Source organism: Phyllobates terribilis, unplaced genomic scaffold (genome assembly GCF_046119375.1).
Source record: "Phyllobates terribilis strain yellow unplaced genomic scaffold, ASM4611937v1 Scaffold_180__1_contigs__length_3869351, whole genome shotgun sequence".
Taxonomy (NCBI): Eukaryota; Metazoa; Chordata; class Amphibia; order Anura; family Dendrobatidae; genus Phyllobates; species Phyllobates terribilis.
This window is the reverse complement of record NW_027362940.1, coordinates 143,104-168,385: the sequence shown is the minus strand read 5'-3', so window position 1 is coordinate 168,385 and position 25,282 is coordinate 143,104. Positions and strand designations below refer to the sequence as shown.

Here is a 25,282-nt window from a genome sequence, read left to right as displayed (position 1 = left end):
CCATGTTTAAACGTTTAAGTGGACAATAATAGTTCCAGTGTCATCAGCATTTTGGATCAGTGTGACATCAGTATTTGGTCTGTGTGTCCATATTTAGAACACTATGGAATAGTGCAGAGACAAACGGGGCCGGGAGAAACAAAATGCTCCTGATGTGAGCGTCGCATTGCGCATGCGCGGGAAATGAGTTACACCAGTGCACGTCACAGGGCCCTGTGACGCCCAGGGGATGGGGGAACATGCTAAATAAGCAGATAGGCGGGGATTTCTGGGCTAACTAAAGATATAGGCAGGGATTTCTTCCCTTCCGGGGGACGCCAAGCATGTGAAAACAGATTTTATAATACTACATTTCTCTGCATTCAGAACTCTACTATGGGCCATACAGGTATGAATAGATTGTATGCCCATATTAGAGGTCTGAAATCTCGCAGGGGGTGACAGTTCCCTTTAAGAAACATTTCTACCATTTTTATCATTCACATAAATCTGTGCACCACTTTAAACAGCTGTGCAGTGTTTTTTTGCATAAATCTGAACTAGACAGGTTCTCACACCTAGCTCTTGCATAGCAGTAATCCAATACTTATCAAATTAATCTCACAGATGGATGCAGTTTGAAAATGTTTTTGCTAAATTTGGTTTCGCCAGGTGGACTCTTCAGTCTGAGTACATCAATCCTACCTCCTGTTCCCCTATTCTCCCAATTATGTTATCAACTGTTTCCCTCTGGTGATGTCACGAGTGTGTCAGAGGTGACAGACTGTCGCCCTGCAGTGGGTTGCAGGAGATCTCTACGTTTGGCATTGCAGACAGCTTCTTAAATAAGAGGCTGTCTTTACAACTGAGCGGCTACCTCTCTCTTGCTAATTATCTCTCTGGCCTGGGTGTATATATACCTGGTGTGTCTGAGAGGGAGTCGCTGGCTATATTCATTTCTACTTGTGAGGCTTAGCAGGAGCAGTTCTTTGTCCTCTCTGGAGTTTGAGGCCGTGGGCATATTTGGAGTCATCTAAAGCTAAGCAATTTCCCCCTGTTTTGTCTTCCCTTGTTGTCTATAGTGTTTACTGGAGGTTCACTAATGCTCATCTCCTTCCATCCCTAGCCATAGCCATACGCCAGGGAAAGTAGGGCAAGGCACGCGTGCGGCGATTGCTGAAGAGGCATTATAGGGACGGTAGTTGAGACAGGGTGACGCTAGACCAGACTATGAGGTCTCCACTTCCCCCTTTCCCTAGTGTCTGGGCTCCCTTTCCCTTTTCCCTCTGTGTTACACCAACACCTGCCATGACAGGTGAACCTGGGTGAGAGCAAAGGTGTCATTCCCCTACTTGAGATCTCGATTAGGGTAATAGAGCCCCATATGCCTTATCAAAATCTGTCTACATGGGAGGCAAGCAGTCCCAACCTTCTCCGCATCTATACCCCTCCTATTATTTCCACTTTTTCACATGCTGGATATTTTCATCACTCAATGTTATGGTAACTTTCATCTATAATTTGCCTACGCTTTTGCGTTCTCTGTTCATTGTTTGTATATTTTTCTTTGTTTATAAAAATCAATAAAACTTATTGGAGAAAGAAGCGCTCCAAGCTAACGATTCCCTAATCTATCCTAAATATCTATGTGATGTAGGCAGATTAAGATACTCACCAATCACCGTCTTCTCCCTTCCTCTCTTCTCTCCCTCTCTGCTCCTATACTCATGTATGCCTGATTCAGTCGAGCATGCATGTGCTTTCCATGGGAGGATAATGGGCCTGTCCCACAAAATTCAGTCAATTCAGATGATTTTCCTTTAATGTGAATGGGCACTAAAGAACTGGACTATTTCTGATATGAATTTCAATTATTTACCTTGTATGATATTTTTTTCCATATTATATGTATGACCTCAGTAGCATACACCCAATTTTGGCAGGCCACATGACCGCTATGGAGCCCATGAACAGGAGGAGCCTAGTGCCGAATAGCCCCATCCCCTGCATATATCGTATATATACAGCATAAGTTATGATGGTTTATAAGGGGCAAACTCACATGCTCAGCCCACTCCATATCCAGTGGGTGCCGGCTGTTTTACACAGCAGACAGCCAATCGTAATTGCTGCAATTCAAGCTAGCTCTGATTACATCAGTTTAACCCCTTAGATTCCATAGTGACCAGCAACTATGGTATCTAAGCAGCTAGACAGGGGGTCTCTGTGACCATCACTGGGTTGCTTAATGGCAGCCAGGGGCCAATAAGAGGTCCCATTTCAGATCTTTGCTATGGGGTCTGTGGATTTCTATGTACACCCCTATGTGACCTGATAAGAATTATCCTGAGGGTTAAGCAGGTGGACTAACATGTTCTGTGTCCTCCCAGTATTCCTCTCTCTGCATATCATACCATGAGTATCCACCTTAGTACATGCCGTATTCTGAAAATCTTATTTATCTGTTTTCTTTTCTAAAAGTGTTTAATTTACATCAACATGAAACATATGAATGGGAAATATGTATTAACTGATTAGCTGCAGTGGTCACACAATGGCCCCTGCGGGAAAGAGAAGCCCGGAGGTCGGCGGGGACACTGACAGCAGCAGTACTGGGGGTCTGAAAGGTGAGTATAGGATTATTATTCCAAGGCATCTGATATTCATAAGATGTATATATATATATCCTATGCTTTAGACACATATACACACCTTAAGAGTGTTAGATGGTTAGTAATAATATATATTTTTTAACAATGTGTATTATAATATATAATAATATAACATTTTATAATATGTATATAACAGATTGGACAGTCGGCCGTCATGACAGCGCGTTGTTGGTCTCACATGTGATGTCACAGTGACATAGAATGCTGTGAGGTTATACAATCTCTGCACTCGGTGACATCAGCGCCATTTTCAGAGTTGAAGTTTTCGCTGAGACTCTACCTTGGTTTTGGAAGTGCGAGCTAGTTTGTTTCATACATCTAGTGCTTTACTTCTACAGCTTCTTATTGATATTTTGGCACCATAACATCCGTGCCAGCAGAGAACTTAGTTCTCATTTTCTATCACTCTACCATCTCAGCCCCGGGAAACTGAACCATGACTTCCAGGGAGCTGCATCAGCTTATTGCTGACAACGATACTTGGATGAGCCGACCAGAAAATCAGGGTAAGTGAGAGAATTTTCCCACCTTATAGGATCTTTTCTGGGAGGAGATTTCCCTGGGGTAAGCGGTTTCAGTGCACTCAGTGCATCCTCCACCTTCCCATTCATAGTCCTTGGGGGCTGTGTTAGTCGCAGTCTGGTTACACCCCTGCTCTGTGATGTCTGTAGAGAGGGGATCCACTGAGCAGGTTTATTTAGCCCAAACATTAATCAATTTTTGCTCCTCTCCCTAAACCCCAAAGCAACAGCAGGTTATTTCTCTTTGGTTCAAAAATGTTTTTTATAAACTTTTGCATATTTATAGTACATTTTATTTCTTTATAGGTCAGGCTATGATTGTCCATCAATTGAGATCTTCTCAAAGGGATCAGAGAAGACTAATTACTACTGGTGGACACAGAACAGACGCCACTGCTGTCACTGCGAGAGGCAGAGAAGCCAGAACTCCTCTCCGGCAAAGAGGACAAGAGAGCAGGGAAAGAAGCCGCTCTCCACTTAGACCAGTCCCTGCAGAGCCCTCCAGAGAAACATCAGAGAGCAGAAGGGATGACAGTGGATCCTCAGACACCGTCACTGAGTTTGAATTCAGACGGCCATTTCCCGTTCTGCCCAGCCGCAGACTCAGGGAGTCTCCAGCTGCAAGTGGATCTCCTGTACAATTACTGCAGGCAAACCGTCTGTTCAACATCATCTTTCAGCAGCAGGGAATGGGAGTGATGACGCCTCCGCCACAGATGCGGCCACCATCACCACCTGCACAATATAATCTGCAGGAAAGGCAGCAGACTTGGCGAGCTCAGCAAATTAGGAACCTCCCAACAAGAACTGTAACATCTCAGGAGGAGTCGTGTGTCATCTGCATGACGGATTATGAGACCGGAGAGGAAGTCACAGTGCTACCATGCAATCATTGTTTCCATCAGGGTTGCATCTCTACCTGGCTCAACTCCAACCTTCGCTGCCCCCTGTGTCGCAAACACTGCTTCCTTCTAAAATTCAGTGGAACATCTTAAATCTTCATGGAAGAAGTTAAGAGTTTGGCAGTGACACTAGAAGAGTCCATCTTGTACGTCAGCCCAGGTAAGAGAGAACATATAGATTACATCTGCATTCATTTCAAATGCTAAAAAAAATAATTCACCTTTACTTCTGTTCTGTCTTTTCTTTAGTTTACCATCAGCTTTGGGAAACATCGTACCAGTACTGAGTTCTCAGATGAGGATCAATGAAATAGCGGTCTTCTTTCTGTGATATTATTGAGACTCTGAAGAAGAAACCTGCTCCTGCACATGACGATTTTCGGATGAACCCCCTTCTCTCTTTTCTGTGAGGGGATTTTGAAGATGCTCTGGAAAGTAGAGATAGAGAGGAAACCAGGCTCTCCAATATAAGCCGAAAGTTAGAAGTTTATTACAACAATCATCAGCAAACGTCTGTGTGCAATGGGCCAACGTTTAGGTCACATGACCTTGTTCATTATATATATATATATATATATATATATATATATATATATATATATATATATATATATATATATATATATGTATACACATTAAAGAATGTTATACCAATTATATTGATTCTGTGGCTTTCACCTTATTTGCATGGTATGCATACTGGGAACTCCATAACATTGTGCACAGAGCAGGTGGATTGATGATAAATGTCTATTCTAAAATAAAAGTTGTACAAACGTCAAAAAGAATGAACATATGTACTGAAAAGTCAAAAGGACTTGCTGTGCATATGATCCGTCTGTTGTCACTTCTTTTAACTGCTTTTGGCTTCAAAAGTTATGAAGTGGCTAAAAGAAGTGATTGGTCTTTTCTTCTAGAAGCTTCCGCTTGGAAGCTGCTACTATTTTATATATAGACTGATTTCGCAGTGAAGCCGCTGCAAAAAAACTAACACAAAGACATCGCAAAAGACACTTCAGGTAAAACACCATCAGAGCTTTATTCAAACGTTTTCCTACAAGAAAAATGCAGATATACTGAGGTCTAAAAGACGCCATGTGCACATACCCTGACAGCGAGTCATTAGTAAGGCCAGGGATACAGGTACTTTGACTGGAGTTACACTAAGTGGTTTGTGCAGAGACACCACAATATCTAGTAGTGAGTCCTCCATTATTCCATACATAGTTACAGTACAGACCAAAAGTTTGGACACACCTTCTCATTTCAAGATTTTTCTGTATTTTCATGACTATGAAAATTGTACATTCACACTGAAGGCATCAAAACTATGAATTAACACATGTGGAATTATATACTTAGCAAAAAAGCGTGAAACAACTGAAAATATGTCTTATATTCTAGGTTCTTCAAAGTAGCCACCTTTTGCTTTGATGACTGCTTTGCACACTCTTGGCATTCTCTTGATGAGCTTCAAGAGGTAGTCACCGGAAATGGTCTTCCAACAATCTTGAAGGACTTCCCTGAGATGCTTAGCACTTGTTGGCCCTTTTGCCTTCACTCTGCGGTCCAGCTCACCCCAAACCATCTCGATTGGGTTCAGGTCTGGTGACTGTGGAGGCCAGGTCATCTGGCGTAGCACCCCAACACTCTCCTTCTTGGTCAAATAGCCCTTACAGAGCCTGGAGGTGTGTTTGGGGTCATTGTCCTGTTGAAAAATAAATGATGGTCCAAATAAACGCAAACCGGATGGAATAGGATGCCGCTGCAAGATGTGGTGGTTGCCATGCTGGTTCAGTATGCCTTCAATTTTGAATAAATCCCCAACAGTGTCACCAGCAAAGCACCCCCACACCATCACACCTCCTCCTCCATGCTTCATGGTGGGAACCAGGCATGTAGAGTCCATCCGTTCACCTTTTCTGCGTCGCACAAAGACACGGTGGTTGGAACCAAAGATCTCAAATTTGGATTCATCAGACCAAAGCACAGATTCCACTGGTCGAATGTCCATTCCTTGCATTCTTTAGCCCAAACAAGTCTCTTCTGCTTGTTGCCTGTCCTTAGCAGTGGTTTCCTAGCAGCTATTTTACCATGAAGTCCTACTGCACAAAGTCTCCTTTTAACAGTTGTTGTAGAGATGTGTCTGCTGCTAGAACTCTGTGTGGCATTGACCTGGTCTCTAATCTGAGCTGCTGTTAACCTGCGATTTCTGAGGCTGGTGACTTGGATAAAGTTATTCTCAGAAGCAGAGGTGACTCTTGGTCTTCCTTTCCTGGGGCGGTCCTCATGTGAGCCAGTTTCTTTGTTGCGCTTGATGGTTTTTGCAACTGCACTTGGGGACACTTTCAAAGTTTGCCCAATTTTTCGGACTGACTGACCTTCATTTCTTAAAGTAATGATGGCCACTCGTTTTTCTTTACTTAGCTGCTTTTTTCTTGCCATAATACAAATTTTAACAGTTTATTCAGTAGGACTATCAGCTGTGTATCCACCTGACTTCTGCACAACACAACTGATGGTCCCAACCCCATTTATAAGGCAAGAAATCCCACTTATTAAACCTGACAGGGCACACCTGTGAAGTGAAAACCATTTCCGGTGACTACCTCTTGAAGCTCATCAAGAGAATGCCAAGAGTGTGCAAAGCAGTCATCAAAGCAAAAGGTGGCTACTTTGAAGAACCTAGAATATAAGACATATTTTCAGTTGTTTCACACTTTTTTGTTAAGTATATAATTCCACATGTGTTAATTCATAGTTTTGATGCCATCAGTGTGAATGTACAATTTTCATAGTCATGAACATACAGAAAAATCTTTTTAACTTTTTGTCTGTACTGTACATAGTAACATAGTTTTTAAGGTTGAAGGAAGACTAAGTCCATCTAGTTCAACCCATAACCTAACATGTTGATCCAGAGGAAGGCAAAAAAACACATGTGGCAAACACTAAGCTCCACATTGGGGAAAAAAATTCCTTCCTGACTCCATATGACAATCAGACTAGTTCCCTGGATCAACGCCCTATCAAGGAATCTAGTATATATAACCTGTAATACTATATTTTTCAAGAAAGACGTCCATGCCCTTCTTAAATTTTAGTAGTGAATCACTCATTACAATATCATGCGGCAGAGAGTTCCATAGTCTCACTGCTCTTACAGTAAAAAATCCCTGTCTGTGATTATGATTAAACCTTCTTTCCTCCAGACGTAGAAGATGCCCCCTTGTCCCCTTGTCTCAGGCCTCAGAGTAAAAGGATCAGTAGACAGGTCTTTGTACTGTCCCCTCATATGCTTGTACATAGTAATAAGATCACCCCTAAGCCTTTGTTTTTCCAAAGTAAATAACCCCGAGTGTAATAACCTGTCTTGGTATTGCAGACCCCCCAGTCCTCTAATAACCTTGGTCGCTCTTCTCTACACCCGCTCTATGTCTTTCTTATTCACCAGAGACCAGAACTGTACATAGTATTCTAAGTGTGGTCGCACTAATGACTTGTATAGAGGTAAAATTATGTTCTCCTCATGAGCATCTAGGCCTCTTTTAATACATCCCATTATTTTATTTGCCTTTGCAGCAGATGCCTGACACTGGCCACCAAACGTGAACTTGTCGTCCACCAATACACCCAGGTCTTTTTCAGTTACAGTTTTGCCCAGTGTTTTACAATTAAGCATATGATTATACATTTTATTTCCTCTGCCCAAGTGCATTACCTTACATTTATCCCCATTGAAGCTCAATTGCCATTTATCAGCCCAAGCTTCTAATTTACATAGATCCTCCTGTAATATAAAATTGTCCTCCTCTGTATTGATTACCCTGCAGAGTTTAGTGTCATCTGCAAATATTGAAATACTACTCTGTATGCCCCCTACAAGGTCATTAATAAATATGTTAAAAAGAAGCTGGCCCAATACTTACTCCTGTGGTACCCCACTGTTAACTGAGACCCAGTCTAAGTGTGTTCCATTAATAACTACCCTTTGTTCTGACGCGCCCCCAGGGCCGTGGGGTACTCGGCAGCCGGGCCTCTGGTTGCTGGGGTATATCATGGTAGCTGGCCCGGTCCGTGACCCAGGGCGGTCAGTCAAAGGGGGAGATATAGAGGATTTGTGAAAGTGTTCGTGACGCCACCTGTGGATTGCGGCTAGAGGGAGCCGCCGCTGCGGAGCAGTCCTCTGGAGCTGGTGTTACGGCAGCAGGGATGGTGTGGCTCTCCACAGGTAGAGCTTGCTCCAGGGCAGCGTGGGGTGTAATGGATGGTGGTGCAGGGGAGAGACGGCAGGACAGTCTCGGAGGAAAGACGGACACTCACAAGGGGGTAAGCTTCAGTACCTTTACTGGTGATGTTGCAGGCACGGTCCAGGGTACTCCAGGTGAAGGGCACACTTTTGGACTCTCCCCAGTGAGCGAGTATAGGGCCTCCTGATCCGTTGCTTTATTCTCTAAGCTTCTGACCTGCCTGAAGCTAGGCCTAGCTTGGTTACTGTCTCTCTTTGCACCTGCTGACCTGGTGATAGTGTTAGAACCTTGCTGTTAGGTTTTTTTTCCTTTGCTGGTCACATGACCTTGTTGGCCTATTTAATCCTGCTCCGCCCTTCTGGCTTTGCTGGACTTCATTGTATATCTACTTTCTAGCTAGCCTGTGCTCTGTATCTAGCTCTGTTAGTTTGCTTGGTCTACGGACCTCTATGTTCTATCTATTTTGTTTGTTCGTCTGTCTGCTACTATTTCTGTTAGGAGGTGTCCCATATTCCTCCCAGTCCTTAGTACTTGTAGGGATTCCCTCCCCACATCTATAGGTCTCCGTACAGACTAGATTAGGACTTTAGCAGGTCTGATCGCAGGATCAGGTTCCCTGTTACATCGTAGGGATTCAGCTGAGTCCTATAGTAGGGACAGATCTCCTCTCTTTCCTTAGCTTTGGTAGCAGAACATAACAGTAAGTCCAGCCTGCAAATTCTCTAAGGAAAGATTTTTTTTTTTTGTTCCATCATGGTGTCGGTTCAGGATTTGGCTAAACACCTGCAGGGACTCTCTCTGGAAGTGGCCGAACTCCGTCAGCACGTGAGTAACTGTCCTGGAGCATATTTCTTGGAGCCTAAGGTATGTTTGCCGGATTTATTTTTTGGTGAACATCGAGAATTTTTTTCATTTAAAAATGCTTGCTTATTGTATTTTCGTTTGAGACCCAAGTCCTCTGGGGATGAATCCCAGCGCGTAGGGTTCATAATGTCACTTTTGCGCAAAGAGCCTCAGGAGTGGGCCTTTTCTTTGCAACCTAGTGATACATGCTTCAGATCAGTGGATAGTTTTTTTTCTGCTTTAGGATTATTATATGATGATCCTGACCGTGTGGCATCAGCTGAGACTGAGTTGAGACGTTTAAAACAAGGATCAGGTAATGTGGAAAAATATTGTACTCATTTTCGTCGTTGGTCCACTCAAACAGGGTGGAACGATTCTGCTCTGAAAAGTCTATTTCTTGCTGGGCTCAGTGAAAGGGTTAAAGACCTGCTAATTGCTTATCCTACACCTGAGGATTTGCAACAGGCTATGCAATTAGCTATACGGGTGGATAGAAGACTGCGTGCTAGGGTTAATGAGAGCAAATCCTCTGCTATGTCAGTTTCTGGTTATGATAATGTGTGTACTAACAGTGGTGAACCGATGGAGATTGGATCGGTGGCACCTCGCTCTCAAGAAAAAGACCGTCGTTTTTCGGAAGGCTTGTGTTTCTATTGCGGAAAATCTGGTCATTTGATTAAAGGCTGTGAGCTTCGTATGAAGAAAGAAAAAAAAATGGTCAGTCACGCCCGTATTGCCTGTTTAAATTCCAAGGGTATATTTTTAGCTGCTTCCACGATTGCTCAGGAAAAATTAATGGAATTTCGGGTGTTTGTTGATTGCGGGTCTACACTGAATGTAATTGATGGGGGATTCGTGGAAAAACTCAATTTAAAACCTGAACCTTTATCATCCCCCATTGCTGTGGTTTCTGTGGATGGCTCCCCTTTGAAGAATATTACTCTCAAGGTCTGTGAATTTCCTCTCACTATTAATGGTGTTCACCATGAGAAATTGGATTTGGTAGTGTTGAATAACTTGCCTTCTCCAGTAATATTGGGTTTGCCCTGGTTAAAATTTCACAATCCTGTACTGGATTGGTCTACCAGTGAAATTAAATCCTGGAGCCATAAATGTTATGACAAGTGTTGTAACGGGCGTATTGCAGCTTTGGATAGGGGAGAATTGCCTGTTCCTATTCAGGATTTTTGGAGAGTTTTTTCTGAGAAAGAATCGCAGGTTTTGCCTCCCCATAGAGACTATGATTGTTCTATTGAATTTGTCCCTGGAGCGATTCTTCCTAAAAGTCGTTTATTTAACCTTACTATTCCTGAGAGGAAGGCTTTGGAGGAATACATACAGACAAGTTTGGCCGCCGGTCACATTAGGCCCTCTAAGTCTCCTGTGGCGGTTGGATTTTTTTTTGTAAAAAAAAAGGACGGCGGTTTACGTCCTTGTCTGGATTTTCGTGAGATTAACAAAATTACGGTACGCAATCCTTACCCACTGCCATTGATTCCTGATCTGTTTAACCAGTTATTGGGGGCCAAGTGGTTCTCTAAAATTGACCTTAAGGGGGCATACAATCTGTTGCGCATGAAGGAGGGTGATGAATGGAAGACTGCTTTTAACACTCCTGTGGGTCATTTTGAGAATCTGGTTATGCCTTTTGGTCTTACTAATGCTCCTGCATTTTTTCAGAATCTGATTAATGACATCCTTAGACCTTTGATCGGTAAAAATGTGGTTGTGTATTTGGATGACATTTTGATTTATTCGCCAGATCTGGAGTCTCATTGGCGGAGCGTGCGTGAGGTATTACAGTTATTAATGGACAATTCGCTTTTTGCTAAGCTGGAGAAATGTGAGTTCGCTGTACAGAGAATTAGTTTTTTGGGCTACATTATCTCCAGCAAAGGTTTTGAGATGGATCCGGTTAAGGTTCAGGCTGTGCAGGAATGGCCTAGGCCTATTGGTTTGAAATCGATACAGAGGTTTTTGGGTTTCGCCAATTACTATAGAAAATTCATAAAAAATTTTTCTAGTATTGTCAAACCTCTGACTGATCTCACCAGGAAAGGTGCTGATGCGGTTCAGTGGTCTTCTGAGGCCATTGAAGCTTTTGTGTATCTCAAGGAGAGGTTCACCTCTGCTCCCATCCTTATGCAGCCTGATGTTACTAGGCCGTTTTTGGTTGAGGTTGATGCTTCCTCTGTGGGGGTTGGCGCAGTATTGTCTCAGGATAACGGGGATGGATTACATCCCTGTGCCTTTTTTTCAAAAAATTTTTTCGGAGACTGAATTGAATTACGATATTGGTAATCGGGAATTATTGGCTATTAAACTCGCATTTGAACACTGGCGCCACTTCTTGGAAGGTGCGGAATTTCCCGTTCAGGTTCTTACGGATCATAAAAATCTGATATATCTTGATGCTGCCAAGCGCCTGAATGCCCGTCAGGCTAGGTGGGCACTGTTTTTCTCGCGGTTTAATTTCTCCGTTACTTACATCCCTGGTACTAAGAATGTTAAGGCGGATGCCTTGTCTCGCAGTTTTTCTCCCATAGTCGGTGCTGAGAAAGAGGAAAACATTTTACAAGAAGGTGTTGTGATAGCTGCTTTAGACTCCGTTTTGGAAGATGAGATTCTTAAAGCTCAGGAGAATGCCCCATCTAACACTCCTCATGGGAGGTTGTTTGTGCCTGGGACCTTTAGGAGAGATTTGTTTGTTGAGTGTCACGAATCTCGGTTGGCAGGTCATCCCGGAATCTCTGAGACCAAGAGACTGGTGGGTCGCAGTTTTTGGTGGCCTGGATGGCAGAAGGAAGTCATTAAGTGGGTGCGCCAATGTACTATATGTGCTAGATCTAAGTCCTCACATACTCCTGCTGCGGGGTTACTTTGTCCTTTGGAGGTCCCCAGTGCTCCTTGGACACATTTGGCTATGGACTTTATAACTGACCTTCCCCCCTCTGAGGGTTTTACTGTCATCTGGGTGGTCGTGGACCGTTTTAGCAAGATGTGTCACTTGGTTCCCTTCGTCAAACTGCCCTGCGCTAAAACTCTCGCTAAGGCCTTTGTCAAGGAAATTGTCAGACTTCATGGCGTTCCTACTGACATTGTTTCTGATAGGGGTCCTCAGTTCGTGGCTCGTTTTTGGCGTGCCTTTTGTGACAGGTTGGGAATTCATTTGTCGTTTTCGTCCGGATATCATCCTGAATCTAATGGCCAGACAGAAAGGAAAAACCAGGATGTTGAGCAGTTCTTGCGTTGTTTTGTGGCAGACAATCAAGAGGGGTGGTCTGAGTTTCTGCCACTTGCCGAATTTGCTCTGAACAATCATACATCAATCATTTAATATATGGTCCCCAGATAGGGGACGTATCAGATATTAAACTGATAAGAACAGATACTACACTTGATCTTAGCCAAAAGGCCGAGAAGCGATAACCAGAATTGGTTTCAAACTACGGAGCCACCCAAGGATCCTGAAAAGTCCATTTGTGGAGATGAGCTCCTGGACTCCCGTTAAGAAGACATGTTGTCAACCTCTAGATCCCTTACATGCCTGCACTTTTCGGCTTGCTGCTGCTGCAATCCACGCGTTTTAGATCTGCATAACTCCACCTCTTTAAACACAGCACCTTCACCCCCTGCTGTTCCCACCCGCCTCAACACCGTTGGAAGGGAGGAGAACCAATTAAGGCGGGGGGTGGGGTGGAACGAGCAGCTGTCTACCCTTAGCAGGAGGGCTCCTGATTACATACCTCTCCTGCTGCTGCTGCTGCTGGCTGTCCAGCAGCAGACTGAAGGTGGCTGCTGCTGTGCACAGGTATATAAAGGCTCAGAGCCTATTATGACACGCGCAGCCAGCGTTCCATTGCCACATTCCATCTACTGCAGGCAGGATACCTGGCTGGCTGAATGTCGCTGAGAAGCTCACAGAGACCGCCATAAGCAACAGTTTAACAGAATGCCACAGACTAATCAACCAAACTTTTTGGGTTGGGTTCTCTTTTATAGTCTGCAGGCATTAAATGAAAGAAGTCAGTGTTCCAGCAGAAGGAGACAACGTTTCAGAAAAGGCATTGTAGCAAACCAAAAAAGAAATTTTAAGCGCAGCAGAGTAACCAGCGCACATACCTGTTAGCTCAGGTGAGTTTAAAAGGCTGCTGTTGATAACAAGGGCATTTGCTAAATAGATGGTGTGTGTGCAACAATATACTGAAAGGTCAATTATATTGTGCAGCTTATCTCACCACCTGTAGTTATTTAGGTGAAAGCTCCAAAATGCTTGCCTAATATGTCTGTTTATCCAAAAGGAAGTAAAAAGGGAGAGCTAGAAAGATAGCATTGCATCACATTACATGGCAATGCAATGCACAGTTGCTGAAGTTGAACCAAAATGAGCTTGTAATCTGGCTTCTGCAACTTTGAACATGAAAAATCCAATGAGGAGAAGAAAAGCAAAGCCAAAGAGTCCATCCCAAAATCCGACAAACAAGCAAAATGAACAAAAAACATTGAATTCAATTCTTTCTGATTTTAGAAACTGCATTAAAGAAGGGGTGCACCGGTCCTGGAGATACTGCAATACCAGGTCAATGCGTGGAGTGGACAGAGCAAGCTCTTTTTCCATCTCCCTGTTCTAAAAATCCATTTAATATATGGTCCCCAGATAGGGGACGTATCAGATATTAAACTGATAAGAACAGATTTTTTTTTATTTTTTATTTTTTTTTTTTTTAGCCCGAATTCGTGTACAAAACCCGAGTGCGCTTAAAAAAGTGACAAGTGCCACAAAAAAATTGCACTAGGATGCTGGTCTTCTTGAAACCCTCTCCAAAAGGAGAAGGGTCCCCCAAACCATTCCCCGTCCCTCCGAGCCAAAAGGCCACAGCGAGGAACAGGGACAAAAAGCCACCTCCAGCCGAAGCCAGAGGCGACCCAATCTTACCCCCAGCACCTGCCCGAGTTCTCACCCGAGCAAGGCACTGGGAGCCAAAGACTGTGCTCCCCTCCTGGAAGAGGGGAGCCAACAACGCTCTCCTCCCGAAAGAGGAGAGCCAGGGGGGTTCAGGGGGGAGCGGAACCTGATGGCCACACACTCCCCCCCTAGACCTGCCAAGAGAGGAACCCGTAAGGGAACCGCATCCCGACAAAATCCTAGTAGGACGTGACACACGTGAATAAGTGGACACACAGTGACAAAGAAATTAAATAAATAGTGAAGGTTTCACAGTATAATACTGCCCGGACCTTCGACCGGGAATTGAAAAATTCCCCATCCTAAGGCCAGAAGGCCCGGAATAAGGGTGTGTGCGAAGAAAGAAAATTTGAAGTGCTTGTGCAAATGTGCCATAAACTCAAGTGGGGTTCCCAATCCCAGTGAGTTAAGGCACCCCAGGGTCACCACTCCTGGGGCACTTCACACTTCGGGCTTTCGATCTTCCCCGGCCCAATGGCGTCGATCCTGGGGGGCCATGCTTTCCACCAGATGACTATATTAGCCACCTGGCGTACTAACAAGCGCCTAAACCCCAGTGTGCATAATGTATCAATCTACTAGGGCGGCCAACATCCAAAACCGCCTTTTCAAAAGATACTACACTTGATCTTAGCCAAAAGGCCGAGAAGCGATAACCAGAATTGGTTTCAAACTACGGAGCCACCCAAGGATCCTGAAAAGTCCATTTGTGGAGATGAGCTCCTGGACTCCCGTTAAGAAGACATGTTGTCAACCTCTAGATCCCTTACATGCCTGCACTTTTCGGCTTGCTGCTGCTGCAATCCACGCATTTTAGATCTGCATAACTCCACCTCTTTAAACACAGCACCTTCACCCCCTGCTGTTCCCACCCGCCTCAACACCGTTGGAAGGGAGGAGAACCAATTAAGGCGGGGGGTGGGGTGGAACGAGCAGCTGTCTACCCTTAGCAGGAGGGCTCCTGATTACATACCTCTCCTGCTGCTGCTGCTGCTGGCTGTCCAGCAGCAGACTGAAGGTGGCTGCTGCTGTGCACAGGTATATAAAGGCTCAGAGCCTATTATGACACGCGCAGCCAGCGTTCCATTGCCACATTCCATCTACTGCAGGCAGGATACCTGGCTGGCTGAATGTCGCTGAGAAGCTCACAGAGACCGCCATAAGCAACAGTTTAACAGAATGCCACAGACTAATCAACCAAACTTTTTGGGTTGGGTTCTCTTTTATAGTCTGCAGGCATTAAATGAAAGAAGTCAGTGTTCCAGCAGAAGGAGACAACGTTTCAGAAAAGGCATTGTAGCAAACCAAAAAAGAAATTTTAAGCGCAGCAGAGTAACCAGCGCACATACCTGTTAGCTCAGGTGAGTTTAAAAGGCTGCTGTTGATAACAAGGGCATTTGCTAAATAGATGGTGTGTGTGCAACAATATACTGAAAGGTCAATTATATTGTGCAGCTTATCTCACCACCTGTAGTTATTTAGGTGAAAGCTCCAAAATGCTTGCCTAATATGTCTGTTTATCCAAAAGGAAGTAAAAAGGGAGAGCTAGAAAGATAGCATTGCATCACATTACATGGCAATGCAATGCACAGTTGCTGAAGTTGAACCAAAATGAGCTTGTAATCTGGCTTCTGCAACTTTGAACATGAAAAATCCAATGAGGAGAAGAAAAGCAAAGCCAAAGAGTCCATCCCAAAATCCGACAAACAAGCAAAATGAACAAAAAACATTGAATTCAATTCTTTCTGATTTTAGAAACTGCATTAAAGAAGGGGTGCACCGGTCCTGGAGATACTGCAATACCAGGTCAATGCGTGGAGTGGACAGAGCAAGCTCTTTTTCCATCTCCCTGTTCTAAAAATCCATTTAATATATGGTCCCCAGATAGGGGACGTATCAGATATTAAACTGATAAGAACAGATTTTTTTTTATTTTTTATTTTTTTTTTTTTTAGCCCGAATTCGTGTACAAAACCCGAGTGCGCTTAAAAAAGTGACAAGTGCCACAAAAAAATTGCACTAGGATGCTGGTCTTCTTGAAACCCTCTCCAAAAGGAGAAGGGTCCCCCAAACCATTCCCCGTCCCTCCGAGCCAAAAGGCCACAGCGAGGAACAGGGACAAAAAGCCACCTCCAGCCGAAGCCAGAGGCGACCCAATCTTACCCCCAGCACCTGCCCGAGTTCTCACCCGAGCAAGGCACTGGGAGCCAAAGACTGTGCTCCCCTCCCGGAAGAGGGGAGCCAACAACGCTCTCCTCCCGAAAGAGGAGAGCCAGGGGGGTTCAGGGGGGAGCGGAACCTGATGGCCACACACTCCCCCCCTAGACCTGCCAAGAGAGGAACCCGTAAGGGAACCGCATCCCGACAAAATCCTAGTAGGACGTGACACACGTGAATAAGTGGACACACAGTGACAAAGAAATTAAATAAATAGTGAAGGTTTCACAGTATAATACTGCCCGGACCTTCGACCGGGAATTGAAAAATTCCCCATCCTAAGGCCAGAAGGCCCGGAATAAGGGTGTGTGCGAAGAAAGAAAATTTGAAGTGCTTGTGCAAATGTGCCATAAACTCAAGTGGGGTTCCCAATCCCAGTGAGTTAAGGCACCCCAGGGTCACCACTCCTGGGGCACTTCACACTTCGGGCTTTCGATCTTCCCCGGCCCAATGGCGTCGATCCTGGGGGGCCATGCTTTCCACCAGATGACTATATTAGCCACCTGGCGTACTAACAAGCGCCTAAACCCCAGTGTGCATAATGTATCAATCTACTAGGGCGGCCAACATCCAAAACCGCCTTTTCAAAAGATACTACACTTGATCTTAGCCAAAAGGCCGAGAAGCGATAACCAGAATTGGTTTCAAACTACGGAGCCACCCAAGGATCCTGAAAAGTCCATTTGTGGAGATGAGCTCCTGGACTCCCGTTAAGAAGACATGTTGTCAACCTCTAGATCCCTTACATGCCTGCACTTTTCGGCTTGCTGCTGCTGCAATCCACGCATTTTAGATCTGCATAACTCCACCTCTTTAAACACAGCACCTTCACCCCCTGCTGTTCCCACCCGCCTCAACACCGTTGGAAGGGAGGAGAACCAATTAAGGCGGGGGGTGGGGTGGAACGAGCAGCTGTCTACCCTTAGCAGGAGGGCTCCTGATTACATACCTCTCCTGCTGCTGCTGCTGCTGGCTGTCCAGCAGCAGACTGAAGGTGGCTGCTGCTGTGCACAGGTATATAAAGGCTCAGAGCCTATTATGACACGCGCAGCCAGCGTTCCATTGCCACATTCCATCTACTGCAGGCAGGATACCTGGCTGGCTGAATGTCGCTGAGAAGCTCACAGAGACCGCCATAAGCAACAGTTTAACAGAATGCCACAGACTAATCAACCAAACTTTTTGGGTTGGGTTCTCTTTTATAGTCTGCAGGCATTAAATGAAAGAAGTCAGTGTTCCAGCAGAAGGAGACAACGTTTCAGAAAAGGCATTGTAGCAAACCAAAAAAGAAATTTTAAGCGCAGCAGAGTAACCAGCGCACATACCTGTTAGCTCAGGTGAGTTTAAAAGGCTGCTGTTGATAACAAGGGCATTTGCTAAATAGATGGTGTGTGTGCAACAATATACTGAAAGGTCAATTATATTGTGCAGCTTATCTCACCACCTGTAGTTATTTAGGTGAAAGCTCCAAAATGCTTGCCTAATATGTCTGTTTATCCAAAAGGAAGTAAAAAGGGAGAGCTAGAAAGATAGCATTGCATCACATTACATGGCAATGCAATGCACAGTTGCTGAAGTTGAACCAAAATGACCTTGTAATCTGGCTTCTGCAACTTTGAACATGAAAAATCCAATGAGGAGAAGAAAAGCAAAGCCAAAGAGTCCATCCCAAAATCCGACAAACAAGCAAAATGAACAAAAAACATTGAATTCAATTCTTTCTGATTTTAGAAACTGCATTAAAGAAGGGGTGCACCGGTCCTGGAGATACTGCAATACCAGGTCAATGCGTGGAGTGGACAGAGCAAGCTCTTTTTCCATCTCCCTGTTCTAAAAATCCATTTAATATATGGTCCCCAGATAGGGGATGTATCAGATATTAAACTGATAAGAACAGATACTACACTTGATCTTAGCCAAAAGGCCGAGAAGCGATAACCAGAATTGGTTTCAAACTACGGAGCCACCCAAGGATCCTGAAAAGTCCATTTGTGGAGATGAGCTCCTGGACTCCCGTTAAGAAGACATGTTGTCAACCTCTAGATCCCTTACATGCCTGCACTTTTCGGCTTGCTGCTGCTGCAATCCACGCGTTTTAGATCTGCATAACTCCACCTCTTTAAACACAGCACCTTCACCCCCTGCTGTTCCCACCCGCCTCAACACCGTTGGAAGGGAGGAGAACCAATTAAGGCGGGGGGTGGGGTGGAACGAGCAGCTGTCTACCCTTAGCAGGAGGGCTCCTGATTACATACCTCTCCTGCTGCTGCTGCTGCTGGCTGTCCAGCAGCAGACTGAAGGTGGCTGCTGCTGTGCACAGGTATATAAAGGCTCAGAGCCTATTATGACACGCGCAGCCAGCGTTCCATTGCCACATTCCATCTACTGCAGGCAGGATACCTGGCTGGCTGAATGTCGCTGAGAAGCTCACAGAGACCGCCATAAGCAACAGTTTAACAGAATGCCACAGACTAATCAACCAAACTTTTTGGGTTGGGTTCTCTTTTATAGTCTGCAGGCATTAAATGAAAGAAGTCAGTGTTCCAGCAGAAGGAGACAACGTTTCAGAAAAGGCATTGTAGCAAACCAAAAAAGAAATTTTAAGCGCAGCAGAGTAACCAGCGCACATACCTGTTAGCTCAGGTGAGTTTAAAAGGCTGCTGTTGATAACAAGGGCATTTGCTAAATAGATGGTGTGTGTGCAACAATATACTGAAAGGTCAATTATATTGTGCAGCTTATCTCACCACCTGTAGTTATTTAGGTGAAAGCTCCAAAATGCTTGCCTAATATGTCTGTTTATCCAAAAGGAAGTAAAAAGGGAGAGCTAGAAAGATAGCATTGCATCACATTACATGGCAATGCAATGCACAGTTGCTGAAGTTGAACCAAAATGAGCTTGTAATCTGGCTTCTGCAACTTTGAACATGAAAAATCCAATGAGGAGAAGAAAAGCAAAGCCAAAGAGTCCATCCCAAAATCCGACAAACAAGCAAAATGAACAAAAAACATTGAATTCAATTCTTTCTGATTTTAGAAACTGCATTAAAGAAGGGGTGCACCGGTCCTGGAGATACTGCAATACCAGGTCAATGCGTGGAGTGGACAGAGCAAGCTCTTTTTCCATCTCCCTGTTCTAAAAATCCATTTAATATATGGTCCCCAGATAGGGGACGTATCAGATATTAAACTGATAAGAACAGATCCGTTTTCAAACAAGCTTTATTTAAATCAGACATACATCATAAATTACAAACAAATCACAAAGACTTGAATAAAATATGACATAAAACAAATACAAGGTCAGATTTAAAAAGCGCATAAAAGCATAAAAAGCATAAAACACAGTTTTGCATATAATTTGCATAAATAAATACATATGTCAAATGCAAACACCATAGCTTTTTAACTTTATCTTTTTACAATCAGGTAGTATGAAAACTTTTCACAAAGAACATATCCGATACAATATTTGAAACAAATCACAAATACTGGAATAAAATATGACATAAAACTAATACAGAGTCAGAATTAAAATGCACTTAAAAGCATAAAAAGCATAAAACACAGTTTTGCATATAATTTACATAAATAAATACATATTCCAAATTTGCAAACACCATAGCTTTTTTGCTTCATTGATTCCCATCTTTTTACAATCTCTCAGGTAGTATGTAAACATTTCACAAAGAGCAAGCCCAATACAATCTTTGACAGGAATAAATTCACGTTTAAACAATAATATATTGCGCACTTTCCATAAAGCTTCTTTTAAACAGTTTATTATAAGCCATGCGACTCGTGCTTGTTTCATGGTTGGGCATTTAATTATCCCATATATTATAATGTCACAATTAAGGGTTTGTATACCACATATCCATTTTAGGAGGGTGCCCACCGTCTGTCATAGCTCTTGTGCGTAGGGGCAATCCCACAGTAAATGAAACACTGACTCGTTTGGGGCGCATCTTTCTCTGGGACATCTAGCACTAGCCACCAGCCCCCTATGATGCTGAAAAGCTCTCGTAGGGAGACATTGGTGAACAACCTGCCAAGCTAAATCCTTTTGTGAGTTGCTAAGTGCAGGACAGGCCACGTTGTTCCACACCAGGCGGCACCTGGAGATGGAAAAATTAGACACATCCTCCATCTCCTCATGTCCCTTACAAATAACTGTTAACTTACGTTGATCAAATAAAAGCTGACGATCAACTTGGGTCAGATCATATTCTGAAATGACCTTCTCCAAGATCTTGTAATGCTTAGGGGGAGATAAGAGAAAAGGACAATTAACAGTCATACTGAAGTTCAACTTTCGGAAAAGAAACCCAGTTGTATATCTAAGAAAACAAGAGAAAGCCCCAACATTATTCAAGCTTTTGCAACAAAATACAAAAAACTTGATAAATAAAAACAATTTTAAATCAGGGAACCCTTTACCCCCATTTTTCTTGCTTTTACATACCACCTCCCTCCTCAATTTCTCCATTTTGGATCCCCACAGAAAATAAAACATGGGCTTCATAAGTCTTTTAAGATACAGAGAATTAGGGGGAAAAACCATAGCGGCATACAAAATGATAGGAAGCAAAACCATTTTAATTACAAGAATCTTGCCCTCCATTGTTAGTTTTCGAGTTTGCCATAAAGAGATCTTCTGATTTAATTTATTCAAAACCAAATCCCAGTTTTCAATACCATCATTAGCAGGATTAAACAAGACACCCAGGATCTTGATTCCTACTGTTTGTGTGGGAACCCTAGGCGGATCTGACTCCCATTGACCCATAATCATACAGTCACATTTATTTATATTCAACTTAAACCCAGACCCAGCACTAAAAATTTCAGTAATTAGAATTGCTCTGTTAATAGATGCTGAGCTAGTGCCATATACAGATATGTCATCCATATATCCAATGGCTTTAACTTGTTGTCCACCCCCACCCGGAATAAAAATGCCCCTAACCACCTTGTCCCGACGCAGCAGGCACAACAGTGGCTCAATGGAGCAGACAAATAAAAGTGGGGACATGGGGCAACCTTGTTTAACACCGGAAAGAAGCTCCACCTCTCTAGTTAAAAAACCATTGACTAAAATCCGGGCAGATGACTGTTTGTATAAAAGCGCAATTTTCTGAATAAAAGAATCAGGGAACCCCATCTTTCCCATAACTTTAAAAAGATAAAAGTGGGAGACCCTATCAAACGCTTTCATAAAATCCAAAGATAAAATAGCTAGTGGCTGTTTTCTATCTTTTTGAAACCAGATAAGATCACGAATTAGGTTTAGATGCTCCCAGATTGATCTCCCGGGGACACCACACACCTGATCTGGATGAATTACATTTTTAATAACTGCTTTAAGACGACCAGCAACAACTTTAGCTAAAATCTTGTAGTCTGTATTTAATAGTGAAATAGGCCTCCAATTCTCCAACTTTGATTTATCACCTTTCTTAAAAATTAATGTAATCATACTTTTACGCCATGAATATGGTAATAAATCAGCCTTAGAGGCTTCACAAACTACTTGTATAAAATCCTCCTTAATTAGATCCCAAAAGCAAAGATAAAATTCAATAGGAAGGCCATCTGATCCAGGAGCCTTACCTTTATTAAAACTCTTAAGGGTCTCTTCAATTTCACTGGGTAAAAGTTCTTTAGCTAAAAAAATCTGGTCATCTTTATTTAAAAACTGGGATAAAACATTAAGATTCTCTGTAAAAGCAGGTTCATCAACATTTTTAATACTAAAAAGATCTCTATAAAAATTAGCAGTATGCTCTAAAATGCCCTCAGTGGAAAATTGTCCTTCTAGCTCAGTAATCACTTGTTTTTTGTCACTCATTTTTTTAAAGAAAAACCTTGAGCAGGTCTCACCCTCTTCCAAATATTTCACACGGGTATTAAATATAATTTCTTTACCCTTTTGTTCCAGGAATTTTTGGATTTCTGTCTGGATCTTGGCAATCTCATCATCCACACCAGGTACTCCCCACCCCTTAAGCTTAAGGAGAGTTTGCATCCTGACATTAAAATCTTTAAAACATTTCCTTTTTTCACGTGCCTTCCTTTTACCAATTTTAATAAAAAATTCTTTAATACGGGTTTTAACACACTCCCACCACCCCAACATACTCTGATTTGGGTGTTTCCGTCTTCTCCAACTCTCATACTTTGCATAAAACTCCGCCCTTACCAGTTCGTCTTCTAATAAGAGCACATTCAATTTCCACATACCTTTTCCAACTTTTGCTTCCTGTGGAGTTTGCAATACATTGTATAGTAATACATGATCAGAAAAAATATTTTCTATTAGACCAGCATTCTTAGGTTTAAAAACATCAGAAGAGGAAAAAATAAAATCAATACGAGATGACATCCCTCTACCCCTCCATGTATGCCCAGGGTCAGTAGGGTAGGACTTTCTCCAAGCATCTAATAATTTGAGGTCCGTTGTCAAATGTTTTAACAGACTGGATGTTTTGTCTGTTCTTCCATTAGTATCACCTCCACTCCTCCCCTCCCCCAACATGACACAGTTAAAATCCCCTCCCACTATCACAGGGGACGGACCTGATAAAAACAAAGGGATGACATTAAAAAGGGAAGCACGCTCATTTTTCTCTGGGGATGCATAAACATTAATAAGACGACAGGTAAAACCATTTAAAATAACATGAGTTGATAAGGCACGACCTGGAACTATTTCAGTGATGGATAAAACATTAACATTTTGACATTTGAATAAAATCCCAACCCCGGCAGCTTTATTTTCATTGGACCCTGACCAAATAGAGGGTCCTGCTGACCAGTCCATTTTTAAGTTGGGGTATGACAAATCGTGATCAATACCGCATTCTTGCAGGAAAAAAATGTCAAAGTTCAGAGTCATTAACCAAGCAAACAAAGCAGCCCGTCTAACAGGGCTCTTTAGGCTTCTCACATTTAGTGAGGCAACACGGATTTCTGCCATGTTAGGTGTTTTTTATTGATTCATTATACTCTGAATCTGAATCAATAATTTGTGACAGAGAAGGTGAAGGAAGGGATGACACAGTTCGTAAACTGTCCGTTTCATCTGAGTCCGTGAAATCCTCAATTAAGTTAGTCCCCTCTGGGCTGAGAATTTTTGCAGCACTAGATAGAAAGACTTTACGGGACATCTGAGGCAGGTTATGCTCCTCCTGCGCCTCTTCACGACTTCTCTTACCACTGGCGCTGAGATCCATCCGATCCTCCGAATCCACCCGATCCTCACCAGGCACTGCAGCAGGTGGAATACCCGCAGACCCTCCAGGAGCACCAAGGGACATCATCTCCGGAGCAGGATGACCATCAGGACCAGCAACAGGTTCACCAACCACTGCACGACCTCTATCATCCAGGCAGGCAACAGGACATCCATCAGGAATGGTTCCAGGACATCCATCTGGACTGGCATCAGGACATCCATCTGGACTGGCATCAGGGCATCCATCTGGGTTGGCATCAGGACATCCATCTGGATTGGCATCAGGGCATCCGTCTGGATTGGCATCAGGGCATCCGTCTGGACTGGCATCAGGGCAGACATCTGGTCCAACATCTGTGCTGGCATCAGCAGGGGTATCTGGATGGACATCTGGATTCGTACCAACAGCTCCAGATTTTCGCCTCTTTTTTGGTTCCCTCTCATTTCCGCTCTGAGAAGGTGCCATCTCCCCACCAGGTGAAACCTGGACCCCTGCAGGAGTAGGCAAAGGCGTGACCTCGGCTACAGAGGCCGGGTTTTTCCGCAAAGGTACCGACAGAGCATCGACTGAGTCAGACTGTTTTTGACCTTTAGTAATGTCCACAAAGCTTTTTCTGGGGTCACCCGGGCTGACCCTGCTGGCATCAGCAGGAACTCCTGCGGAACTAGCCGCAGGCGCCCGAGAGCCACCACGAGACCTTGTCCGCATCGGACAATTACTGAACAGGTGAGTAGACATTCCGCACCCACTGCAGGTCTTACTGTTCTTACAGTCCTTTGAGGCATGACCCCATTGTCCACAGTTGTGGCACTGACTCATCCGCTCGTTCTTACAATCGCTCTGTATGTGACCAAGGTCACCACACCTACGACACCTGAATGGTTGTCCATCATAGAAGAGGTAGCCATGGTCTCTTCCCAGCACCACTGTGGAGGGGGGGTGCATAAGGCCTTCTACACCCCCAGGGTCAAGTCTGAAGCGTACCATAAAGCGTCGTTTCCCATTCCAGAAACCACTCCGACCTTTGACGTTCCCCGTAAATCTGACAGATGTACAATATCTGCTCAGAAAAAGCTCAATATCATCTGTGGACACATGGGGGTTAAACATGTATACCACAAGGGGAACGTCAACTCCGCCATAGAGACCCGTAAAAATCACTCCGTCCAACAGCTTGCTGTTACGGTGGCCCTTAACGCATTCGTAAAAGTGCTGGCAGGCAACCTTGGTCGAGAACGTGAGAATATATGTACTCTGCCCCTTCTCCTGCAGGCAGTAAACATCATGATCTTTCACGTTCAACAGATCTCTCAAAATCTGTACATAGAACTCACGGGGGTTGTCATATCCGACGTGGTTTGCTGGAACCTCGATACGCACCGAGTTCCTGATCTGGCCGGAGCCAGTGGAAAATTGAAATGAACAAGGCATCTCACCAAAGTGGCAAAGGCTTACCGTCACCACGGGCTCGGCCTTTCGCCTGGGGATCGCAACTTGTTGCCCGGGGACTAAGCCAGCTCCCTAATAGCAGCAGGGGGGTGAAGTCCCACCAAAAGGTGAGACGATCCCCCCAGGCCAAGGAGCCGGGTACCCCGGGCACCTCTCAGCCAAGACCAAGGCAGCAACCGTTAGATCACTGCACCTGATCTCAGCCAAAAGGCCGAGAAGCGATAACCAGAATTGGTTTCAAA

At 43.9% G+C, this 25,282-nt stretch overlaps 2 non-coding genes and 5 pseudogenes across 2 annotated transcripts; all 7 read right to left on the bottom strand.

Moving 5' to 3' along the window:
- Positions 1-12,405: 12,405 nt before the first annotated feature.
- Positions 12,406-12,597, bottom strand: LOC141212634 (U2 spliceosomal RNA). The gene has a single exon (XR_012282346.1). It is a non-coding gene; the product is annotated as a U2 spliceosomal RNA (small nuclear RNA).
- A 1,115-nt stretch (positions 12,598-13,712) lies between these two features.
- LOC141212638 (U2 spliceosomal RNA) lies at positions 13,713-13,938 on the bottom strand (annotated as a pseudogene).
- Positions 13,939-14,698: 760 nt separating this feature from the next.
- Positions 14,699-14,790, bottom strand: LOC141212647 (U2 spliceosomal RNA; annotated as a pseudogene).
- Positions 14,791-15,905: 1,115 nt separating this feature from the next.
- Positions 15,906-16,131, bottom strand: LOC141212637 (U2 spliceosomal RNA; annotated as a pseudogene).
- Positions 16,132-16,891: 760 nt separating this feature from the next.
- On the bottom strand, positions 16,892-16,983 carry LOC141212646 (U2 spliceosomal RNA; annotated as a pseudogene).
- Positions 16,984-18,098: 1,115 nt separating this feature from the next.
- On the bottom strand, positions 18,099-18,289 carry LOC141212620 (U2 spliceosomal RNA). Its single transcript, XR_012282335.1, has one exon. It is a non-coding gene; the product is annotated as a U2 spliceosomal RNA (small nuclear RNA).
- A 1,115-nt stretch (positions 18,290-19,404) lies between these two features.
- LOC141212630 (U2 spliceosomal RNA) lies at positions 19,405-19,577 on the bottom strand (annotated as a pseudogene).
- Positions 19,578-25,282: the final 5,705 nt, after the last annotated feature.